Genomic DNA, 12,260 nt, shown 5'->3' with positions numbered 1-12,260 from the left:
GACAGTACATCTAATTGAATTGTTTATATTTTGTTTTGGGTCTAGTGTCTCAGATTGACAAAACAAAATAATAAAGAAAAGCTACTTATTTTTAATCATATGGTTTGACAGTGAATTTCATTTCACTAGTTTCACGGAAATAAACAAACAAAACTGACAAGATTCCTAAAAATGACTCGTTTTCAGGTCAGCATTTGAACATTTCAACTTGTGCTTTGTGCTCTCTTGCCCCCCCCCCCCCCCCGGAAAATTCTCTGTAGGAAAAAAAAGGTTATTTTCCAAAATCAAAATTTTCCCAAATTATATATGCCCTTTTTAAAAAAGAAATACATTTTTTTTAGTAAAACATGATACATTTTAGGTTACAAAATCACCAAATTTTTGGATCGCGCTCGGACGCATAAATTATTTAAAGTAAGGTTCTCTTTCTGTTCCTGTTCACACACAAAAAACGCTAAGAATGTCCAGTTTTCAGGTTGGAATTATCAAATTTGTAAATTTTGGAGCTCGCGTTTAGCGCTCGCATAATTTGATTGGTGAAATAAGTATCCTATTTATGAGTCACTGAATGTAGTCCAGAACAGCTTCCTTTCTGGTCACTAAAAATTTAAGCTCACGCTCAATTCTTTAGTAAGATGCACATCTTTTTCATGATTACAATAACAGCTCAGAATATTTCATTTTCATTTCTTATTACACGAAATGTCCAGAAGTTTGAGCTTGTGATTTGTGCTGGCAACATCTCGCAAGGCTGCCCTAGCTTTTAACAGTGATTATCGCAATAATTGACCAAAAATCGAGTTTTACAACTTCAGAATTGATTTGTTTTTTTCAAAACCGCTTGCTCGCTATGCTTTCTTGCAGAAAAGTAAAGCCTAAGTCAAAATATCTGTCCTATCAATTAGAAATCACCTAAAAAGGCTTTGCTGAACTGAAATTCTACAAAACACACAACTTCTTCATGCAGTTGTTAATCTCATTTGAAAATATCTGTTTGCACTAAATGCTATTTTTTAGCTTTGACCCCTCCCCCAAACAAAAATATGTTCTGCCTCTCCTGTCTCAGGGAGTAGAGAAAGACATATGTTGAGATTGGTCATGCCAGGATGGCAGGATCAGATCACCTTGGTAATAATAATCAATGCAATGTAAATCGCCTAGAAAAATAATTGAATGAACAAAGGTAACTATATCATTATTTTAGTAACATATGTCTAAATCTATCATGAAATTATTTTCATTTATGTACAAGGGTCAAAATTTTCACTCGCTCACACCTTTTATACACTTTGTCTTGTGCGTCATGTCTGCCGCCTAAGAATTGTTGTCCCATTGTTACATATATTGAAAATTTGAAAATGCCTTGGCCTTGGCCTTGAGGTTTTCAGGCCTTGGCCTTGGCCTTGGGTTTCCATGCCTTGGCCTCAGCCTTGGTTATTGAAGCCTTGGCCTTGGGTATTAAAGCCTTGGCCTTGGCCTCGGCCTTGGAGGTTTGAGCCTTGACTACAACACTGGATGGTAGAAGGAATTAAAACAAACATTATGGGGGAGGTGTCCAGGTTTCGAGGGGAGGTGGACTTATTCCACCTGTAATTTTTGTTTTCCTCTCTTGCCATTTCAGATTCTGTATCTATAACAAAGACAAGTCACATTTTCTTCATTATCATTTTACATTTGACCTTAAGTTTCATGGCTGGGATCCGAACCCAGGGCCCACTGTTTCATGGTCCAGAGACTAATCACTGGGCAACTGTTTGTGAACCAAGACTGCTTAACCATGAAACACGTGGCAGGCGCAAAATTGCTCTGTTCCTAAATTCAGAAAATAGCCTTGATTACATTAAAGATAAATTCCAGTTGAGGCAACGATTTCAAAATGAGTTCATACAGATTCCAATGAAATAACCATCAAGGTGTCTGTTTCTATAAATAAAAAAATATGGACCAAAGGATTCTGGAAGAAATTGTGTAATTGCTGAGAAATTAGCGAATAAGCACGGGATTCGGGTCAAGAGTCGGGCCCGACATTCAAAGCAATAGTAATACACTGCAGGGGCGTCGATCCATTTTCCAGATGGGGGGGGGGGGGCAAAATCCTGAATCAACTTTCGAAAGGCAAAACAAACAAACTCACACACATATACATATGCATATATACAATATATATATACATATATATGTATATATGTATATATATATATATATATATATATATATACAGAAGTGAGCTGTGACATGTATATATGTGTGTGTGTAACTCATGAAATAGAGACACAAATCTCACCAACAAATTAATGCGAGCGCGAAGCGCGAGCTGATATTTTTTAGTATACTGACATGAAAACAGGAAAAAGATACTTGTTTAGGACTGTTTGTAGTAACTCATGAGGAGGATATATACATGTATCTCATACACAGATAATGCGAGTGCCGAGAGCGAGCTGAAATTTCTTTATATTCTGACCTGAAAGCTTGATATTCTAAGCATTTTCGGTACCAATTATTAAGACGGGTATCTAAAAGAACAATAGATGCGAGCGTTAAGCGCAAGCTAAAAATTTTGATATTTTGATCTGAAAAAAAGACAGTTTAATAAAGTTTTGATAAAGAACAAGATATATATCCGACAAAAGATTATTGCAAATCGAAGCGGGAGTTCTGTTGAGGTTTAGAACTGAAAACGGGACATTCTATTCACCTATTTAATCATGAAAAGTATGGGTTTTTGTTACATGAATAATGCGAGCGCGAAGCGCGAGCTGAAAATTTTGATATTCCAATCTAAAAAGCGGACATTTTTAAAAGAGTACAATTTTAAATAAAGAACGAGTTGGAATCTCAATCTCGCTTGCTGATTTCTGTGTAACATTACACATTTTACCTTATTTTTACACATCAGTGGAATTATTGGGGGGGCAAAACGATATGTTTGCCCCCAAAATATTTTCATTGGTGGGGCGATCGCCCCCCTGCCCCCCCCCCCTCCCCGGATCGACGCCTCTGATACACTGTCCCACGTGCGCTTATCTGTGTTGGTGATCTTCAGTGTGAAATTTTTTCAGCGTAGATTTCAAGATTTCACAAAGTTCAGTTTATGTAACTGTACCAGATCTAGATCCTCGATGATATAGTGACAATTAAGCCTTGGTTTTACAGAATTTCTCGTGAAATCAGCTTTTACAGCAACTACTTTCATTTATCTTTAAATAAACTTCCTAGCCCCTGTAGGTTCTTCGTTTCTACATTATCGGAAACCCCTTAGAGAATTGTAGTGTTGATAGAGAGATTAGATTGGTTTATTTCCAATTCGTCTAATGCCGATTCGTCCAATGTCGTCTACTATCAACTGGTCTACCACCTGTTCGTCCATTCACCACATGGTCTACTTTAATTTAGTCTAATGCCATTCCGTCTAATAACCAGTTGTTCCGATAGCCATGTAGTCAATATACCATTTTGTCTAATTGGACCAAGTGTTAAATTGCGCAAATTGAATGAAAATGAAATGGATATTAAACCAACTTCTTATGAGACGAAATTGTCATAGACCAAATGGGGTTAGACGGAGTGATGATTGGACCAAATGGTTGTTGGACGGAATGCAACTGTTTGCGTGTATTTATGTGTGTGTATGTGTAGACATAATGCAGCAAATTAGCTTTGCATCCCTCTCCCTATCTCTATTTTCTTTCTATGTTCTAGGCAGTTCTCATCATACTATTGTCCACCTCATGTTCCTGAGTTGTGTTGTTTCGTGTTATTTATTTATCATTATTATTTGCCCTTTTCGTTATCTTCATGTATTACTTTACGTATATATTTCTATATTCCTTTTATCTATTTTTTGAGGGGTCCACATTCTACAAGCTTTGCTTTTCAGTGGACCCCCTCTATTCTTCTTATAATATGTAATTGCATTGATTTAATTATATTTAATGATATTGATTTTATTGACTTAAACTTGATATGTATATTAATCTATATTTAAATAACTTTCAAATATGTATTTCATTTTTTTCAATATTGAATTTTGTTTATGCTATTATTTATTTAAATTGAATCAGTCTATCTTGTAGTTATTTGTATTATTTTGAAGAATGAAAATAAATTGAATTGAATAGATGCAGATAGCCGATGTGGAAAGAAACGGGATGGCAATGAATGTATCGGTGAATCATCAGTAGATTTACTCAAAGATACTACAAGGGGAAGATCGGACACTTCGGCGATTTTTTGAAACGCTCGATAAATGCTTATGGGGAAGGGCGCCCAACAGCGTTGAGTAAGTAAACCTTCGCATATCGGCCAACGAATTGTTCTGTGATATCGGCACGCGACTGTGTATAAAACATATGGGGAAATGAGAGAGTGGAGTTTGGAGAGAAGAGTGGCTCGTGAAAATGTTTCCATATTTTCTTACCAAGAAACATCTGAAATATACTCATCTCAAATATAAGGGGGTAAAATTTGAAGAAAAAAAAATTTGAAATGTAAAAATAGTCTATCCCTTCAACCCTTCACCATTTCTCTCATATGTTTTGTACACAACTATCTCGCGATACGCAAAGGTAAAAAAGGTCGTTACTTACTCAACGCTGTGGGGCGCTCTTCCCGAGCGTTTCCAGGGGGGTGAAACTCCGCTTCTGCATCCGGTCAGACATGGGGAAATTTTGGAAGGTCAAAAGTGCACACTGCTCCCATTTTTCGCGTACAAGGCTATGGACACCGCAACTTCATGGCACACCAGCGAAACAGAGGTGTGGTCATAAATTGGCCTGCGCGCACAGCGTAAAAATATGCAAATAAGCAAATTGTCACAAATTTGCATAATACGCGACGTGATTGAATATGAAATGTATTCATAGAGCTGCGTCTTTGGTAAATTCACGTCATTATGATCATCCCCGTTCACCCCCCCTCAAGGTATTCAGTTGTTTATTCATCTTTTCTTGTTTACATATTTTTAATTCATTCGCGATTATTACTACATCAATTAATTCACTTATTTATTTGCTAGATATTTCCCTGGAAGACATTTTGGAAGCTTACAAGAGATTCATTAGTAGGATTGAACTTAGGGATCTGCTTGCTCTATAGTATTGGTGTTCATCACTGCCCATTATTTTCATTACACTTCATGAATAGCCACAAATATTTGTTTATTATTTTGGGGGGTGGGGTAAATACTTAAAATGATGAGAAAAATCTGAGCAAGAGAGCAATCAGGTCATTTTGTCTTTACTTTGAAATTGAAATGAACAATCTGGTGCAAATCTTATGAAGATTTGTTTTTTAAAGTCTGAGTTTGGGATGGGAACAAAAGAGAGCCCAGTTCCCCCCCCCATGTATTTGCTCTCATCAAGGCTATCTTAAAGGTCACTTCCAAATAAAATAAAAATTTTGTACCTGCCCACCCCCTATATTTCTCTATCGATTCCACCCCCCCCCCTCTCTTTCTTCCACACACACACATTCCACATAATCATGCGAGCAAACAATTATTCTCATTTCATTTTAATTTCTATCCCACTTTTAAAATCAAACTCATTCATGTCTTTAATTCAGCTGCACCTGAATGTCACAGTATGCCATGTTCCAATGGCTTTTATGGGCTATCTTGCCACGCATGTTATGTTGATACTAAATACCTGTTGTACTAGTATTATACCCATGCATGGATACCCGACATACAGAATCAATCAATCAATCAATCAGTAGCACCATCATATTCCAGTCATATAGAAGTAATCTTCAGTGCCATTTCATCACAACACAGTTTGGTAGCAATAACATCATCATCACATATCTTTCACGGAATATAAATTGGTGGATTAATTAAATCACGAATATCAAGATTAGAAAGTAATATTTCAAATCAAAATGTTTATTAATTAATAAATTTTTGAATACATGATAAAAATATTTTTTCTCTTTTTTCTCACCAAAGCATCAAATTACATCAGCAAAATGCCTATAATGAGTGCAACAGAAATTGCAAGGATATTACAAGAGAGGGGATGTATTTTTTTGGTAAAATCTAGAGAAAAAAAATTGAAAAAATAAGTACGTTTATTCACTTACAGCATTTGCTGACAAGAAATAGCATGCTAATCTAATCGGGGACACTTCATAAAAAAAGGGGAGCACATTGCCACATTTCTCTAAAGAGTGCCTTCCCAAATCTGCACATTAGAAAATCAGTAACAAAGTTGCTTATTGTCTATTGTTGTGAAGTGCTGCTAGAGCTGTGTTCTATTTCCAACAAATTCTTTTATTTCCAGAGCTAATCTAGTTCATTATATGGGACATCGACAATACAGTGTTACAAAAACAAAGAGATTAAAAACGCAAAAAAATAGTGCAACTTTTCACTTCCCCCAGAAAATGAATTCAACAGCTTAATGTCCAGCAATACATAGAGGTTCTTGTTTCATAAGGACTTCAATTGTGGTAAATTGGCCCCAAATGTAACTAGCAACTAGCATGGGAACCCCAATTTTGATCTGTTGCTTTAACGTTTCCATAGTAATTACCAGAATTTCAAAGTTAGAATAGTGGTTAGTCTTAAAGGGGAAGTTTACCCTGACAAAAAGTTTATTGTAAAAATAGCAGAAAAAATAATAAAAAATATTTCCTAAAGTTTGAGAAAAATTCATCAAATAATTAAAAAGTTATTAGAATTTCAATTATTTGATTTGTGATGTCATATGCGAGCAGCATTCATACATAGCGAATGGTAAAAAATCAAATAAATGTCATTTTCTCAGAAAATTGAAAATGGTTTTCACTCTACCTTTTGTGTATCAATAGACAAATCATTTCATACCCAATCATGAATAGAAAACAAAATTAAGTCATCAGGAACCATACAAAATTTGAAATTCATGCATGTTATATTACATAACACATGGGGCAGCTGCTCGTCTATAACGTCACAAATCCAAAACTTTGAACTCTAATAACTTTCTTACTTTTTAACGGATTTTCCTGAAACCTTCACCAATATTTTTTACTAATTTTTCTGCTATTTTTACAACAAAGTTTTCTTCAGGGTGAACTTCCCCTTTAATGAATTGGGGTCCAGGACTGAGAGTGATTTCTTCGCCCTTTGTTCTGTCACATTGTTTTTATTATGCAATTTTTTTCAATGAAAATCCATTATTTCTTATCACCTTTTATATGTCTGTAGGCATGTATGTTACATAGCCCAGACCTCAGTAAAGGCCCTTTCTGCATTGTTTAGATTAACAGAATACAACCTATCCCTTTAAAACTACTAATATTATTCAAAGTGCTTTCACTACTATAAGTACTACATGTAGATGATTAGAACATTAATAAGGGGGGGGGGGTAAGTGTGCCCTTTGGAAAAATATTTTAATCTTGTGTGAAACCTATGGACCTAAATATCTATACTCCAATTAATCTTTTTTTCAACAGATGTGTAGTTTAAGCAGCATTCAATATGTATTGACACATTTATTTAAATTCATTCAAGTTTTTAAATCTGTAATTGCAATGAAGAAACTGCTTTTTATGAACCTGGCCTTCATATTTCTTCTTGATCTGCCCTACTGATACTCAAACAGCTTGTGAAACCTGCATAGTAAACAAAAAGAGAAAGGAACCAAATGAGCTGCTGATATAAATTATTCTTACTCATCTAGTCCAGTTTATTTAGAAGTTTTAAACTTTTTATGAGCCCCTACTCTTCCATGCAATATTATCTAGTAACTTATGTTGCCAGATAAAAATCATAGATCACTATTATAGATCATTATTCATATAACTTTTTTTTATTAAGTGTGAAAACCCATTCAAATATATATCGAAAGATTAATCTCAATATTTTGTCCTTTTTTATTTCTGTCTTCAGAGTAACTGAGTTTTAAAGTGATTTTATGTATGATTAATATAGCTAAGAGACATGGACAATAAGTACGGTATGCATTGATGATAATGGAAATACTGGTGAATTTGAATCCAAAAGAATATTATCTCATCATGGAGCTTTACTTTATGGGATAACATGATTCAGAAAAAATAGTTTTTTTTTATATTTTTATGAAAACAAGCATACCTGGCAAGCTTTTAGATTAGATATCCTGTTACTCATCAGATTGTACCTCTTGGTGATGTGCAAATGGTATTTGACTTTGTACTTCTGACTAGGCTGGGACTGCTAAGAACTGGATCCCATTGGATCTGCAATTCAATATACATACAATACTTTACAGTTAAAAATTTCAAAAGTGATAAACAAAATTCCTCTCTTAAAACAAAATTTTCAGAGTTTCCAGCTTCCACAATTCCCAACTAGAAAAAAGCAGGTCTTGACCAAAAACTAAATGGTTCAAGCATACGTGGCCTACTATAGTGAGGTCTTTTGTCAATCTTCAATATATATACACCAAGCCAGCTTTGACAGATGTAGGATAATTATCATTTGTGTGATAATATGGCTCTCGCTCATTCATCAGTGCGATACAATCATTAAATTTTTTGCACTAGTCTATAAACATATCTGAGTTGAATCTCTACGTTAAGTGAGTTCCTCTTTAAGTTTGATATTTATCTTAAAATAGGGTTAGCTTACTTGCTGGCAGGTTTAAATGACCCTTTGCCTTTCACCACACATAACACCAAGTGAGGACAATAAAGATAAATCAATTGGATCAGCTGCTCTCTCTGCTTAGCCTTATACTTAAACAATTCAAAATAGGGCACTATAAATTTTCTCAACCCTTCCAAAAAACAATTGAGCAGTTTGAACCCTGACAAAGAAATGTTGCCCCCCCCGAAAAAAAAATCATTAAACTCCGTTGCTAGACTAATTATATTTAAGTCCAATGGTCCAGCCAGGAATTAAAATAAAGTCAACTTGAATCTTTGTAGAAAAAAAGTGAAACCAGACAGGTCTAGAATTTTATTTTTAAAAATCTATATCTAAGTTAGACCTATCCTAGGGTCTTACTTTTATTTAAAAAAAGAAAAACGTTAACATCTGTCTCAAATCATTCCATGAGCATGGCAAAATCTACCAATATCATTCCAAACAGATTCAGTTCTATTAGATTTAATTTCATTTCATTTTAAATGCAGATAATTATATTGAAATAGCGGTGTCGAAAAATCAGTACTAGGCCCATGGCCTATAACTTCAAATTTCAACTCAAGCTCGTTTGACAATTAATTTCCAACACCTAATGACCTAGTATAGCCTACATCGGCAATTTCGCAGCCGGCTGGCACCGGCGATATCAAAGTCCGCATCCCGCTCTGGCTATATACGGTATTTGGCTTAATTTTGATTCAGCTTTGCCGTAAACAAGTCCACATCTACCCCTGATATTTGACAATAAGAACTGAAATACAGATTTGATAAGGGCGGACATGAAGCATCCCAATTAACCAACTTAGTTCTACGAAAAACTATGTTATTTTCTGAGAAAATACGTCAGTCAGATTTCAGACTTATTTAGGATCAGACAGGAAAAAGAAATGGAAATATGGAAATTGTGGTTTGCGTTGTAAACTGCACATAAAGCCATGCATGCGACGCCGAACCCCAGCAAACACATTACAAAGTAAGGAATTGAACTTAACTTACTTTTATTCCTATGGAATGTCATTAGATTGATATTAATGTTTCCTCCAAGATTTTCTGCTCCTTTGAAGTTCACTCAGAAATCATGATTTCAAACATCAATTCTAAAAACAGATAATTAGACTTGCTATTGTATTTCAAAAAGTTGAATTTCGCAGAATCCAAAAGAACGACACTTCGCACAGATATCGTAGGGAATTGTGGGACGGAAAAAATGTTTAATGCATGAGGCATGAATAAAACATTAGCGTTTTATCCAATCATACAAGTGCATTGAGCGTATTTTGACGTCATTACTCATGAATTAAACATTGACCTTCCAAAATCAACCTTCAAATTGGACAAATGGCAGCCATTTTTGTTATGTACAAAACCTATGGAAAATAAAAAACGCGCGAAAAGAGTTGCCTCTCTAGCTCCCTTCGGGAGCTTACGTATACTACGTATGATCGTATCTCTGTGAGCGTTTCATTACGCGGTCTATGTACTGTCCGATCTTTGATTTACTACTCATGCAGGAGGTAAATCTGTCAAAATTACTACTTTAATTAAGTATTTAATGTCTTCCCACCAAATTATGAGGAGAAATTTAAGATATAATATATAACAATTTTATAATATTTTGAACAAAGTTTAAGAACTTGAATATCCTCTGAATATCATTTTTATTCCTCAGGCTCTATCTATTTTTTTCTGTTTGATTGTTAATGTTTGCAATAATCTGGGTAAATAAAAATATCTTAAGCCCTTTCATTATCTTTGTCAAGTGCCAAATCATCATAAATTCTTTACACATATAAAATAAATTTATTAGATCGATTCAATTCTTATGCTGGATCGATTATAATGAATACTTTTTATCTTTGTTTTTCTCGCTCATAATTTCAGATTCATAAGAATTCAATCTGTACAAGAAACAAGTTGCATGCCTTCTCATTGGTCATTATGTATAATTGTATAATTTGTTGTACAATTGTATAATTCTGTGTTAATACTTGATAGTAGAATTTGCTTTATGAGCCTTATCTTGTTATTTTATATTTGATTTGAGCATGGACCTGCTTCATAGGTCAGTGAATTGAGAGAAGACAATAAAACGTGTTTTACTTTTTTTTGGAGGGGGGGGGGGGGAGGAGTTTCTGCATTTATTGTAAAGTCAAAATAAATTTACAATAGATAAAACATAATCCTAGTATGACATGAAAGTACATTGTAATGTGACAAGTTTATAGTAGTGTCGTAACAAAATTTAGACATGAATATAATTAAAGGATAAGACAAAGTAATGAAAAAACAAATGCAGTCGCAAACTATATCAGGAAAAAAAATGCTTGAATAGCAGCCAATGAGGCCGAGGTGTTGGGAGTTTTTATGGAAATTGTTTTAATGGCTTCAATTCCACCAGGTTTTATCAAACTATTGATTTATATGTATTTGGAAAATCTCTTTATGTTGTGAAAAGCTGACAAGAGGAAAATATGTTGAGTACCTTGAGTTTGTTAAGTTTTATCGTAGCACTCAAGCAAAAAATATATAGAGAAAATATAATGTGATGAAATTTTCAGCATTTTGCTCTGTGAATTATACTCTATTTATTGAAATATATTTCCAGCCCGGATCATCCCTTTAAAGTGATAAGTTAACATTGGTTTGACTTTTAAAAATCTGAGCGAGAAGGTCACACTTGTCACCTGTGCCTGTGATATGTTACAAAAATGAAGCCCAGAAAAAATTGCGTTCGAAAATAATTATTTAGTGATTCAAAAATTTAAATATAAAGTGACCAGAAACACCGTCTTAATTTCATCCCATACACTTATGTGTACTATTTAGGCGTCTGTAAGACGCCTTTCTACAAAATCGGGGTTTGCCTTGTAGTTTTAGCTTTTCATTTTCAATAATGGTTGTTTTCAGGGTTTATTAGTTCTAATAAATGCACTTGTACACATGTTTCATCTTGGTTTTAGAATTTTTTAAATCGGCAGCTCTCAAAGTTAAACAATACCTTTAACCTGGATTGATTAAAATATAAAATGTTTTTAGAGGTGCTAGAATCAAGCAAAATTATCTATACGCAATAGTGTGTCATTTGAATTAATTCATCTCTTGAAATATGAGGAAATGATACAAAAGGGAGCAAAGTATTAACAATATGGGAGAGCAATCAGCTTTAGGAGGGTATGGTGGACTCACGTGATCCACCTGTAATTTTAATCTTTGTTCATCACTCTTGTTATTTCAGATGTTATTACTTTTCAATCTGTACCAGAAACAAGGTACCTTTGCATCACTATCATTTTCGACTTGTCATTAAGTTTCATGCCTAGGATTTGAACCAAAGGCCTGCCGGTTTAAGAGTCCGGAGGCTAATCCACTGGACCACATTTGTGGACCACTTCATTGAAACGCATGGCAGGCACACAATTGCTCTTATCCAGAAAATGACAGGAGACATCCGTAGCACTGTTAACGATTATCGATTTTACACGCAATCGGGGCCATTCTAAAGGGCATGACACTACCGTTACAAGATTTACTATTTTTGTCATGAGTAAATCTGCCAAAATTTAATGTTCAAAAAAAGATAATTTATGTTTAATATAGCTCTTTTAAAAATAAATATTACCTTTAAAATATTTTAGTCAAAGTTAAA

At 34.4% G+C, this 12,260-nt stretch overlaps 1 long non-coding RNA gene across 1 annotated transcript; it reads right to left on the bottom strand.

Moving 5' to 3' along the window:
- Positions 1 to 7,421: 7,421 nt before the first annotated feature.
- Positions 7,422 to 9,649, bottom strand: LOC121421747. Its single transcript, XR_005971036.1, has 3 exons — positions 9,611 to 9,649; positions 8,081 to 8,205; positions 7,422 to 7,599 (listed from the first exon to the last, which is right to left on the bottom strand). It is a non-coding gene; the product is annotated as an uncharacterized LOC121421747 (long non-coding RNA).
- Between the last annotated feature and the right edge of the window lie 2,611 nt (positions 9,650 to 12,260).

This window comes from Lytechinus variegatus, chromosome 9, assembly GCF_018143015.1.
Source record: "Lytechinus variegatus isolate NC3 chromosome 9, Lvar_3.0, whole genome shotgun sequence".
NCBI classification, from domain to species: domain Eukaryota; kingdom Metazoa; phylum Echinodermata; class Echinoidea; order Temnopleuroida; family Toxopneustidae; genus Lytechinus; species Lytechinus variegatus.
Note: the sequence above shows the minus strand (reverse complement) of the source record. Positions and strands in the feature narration are given on the sequence as shown.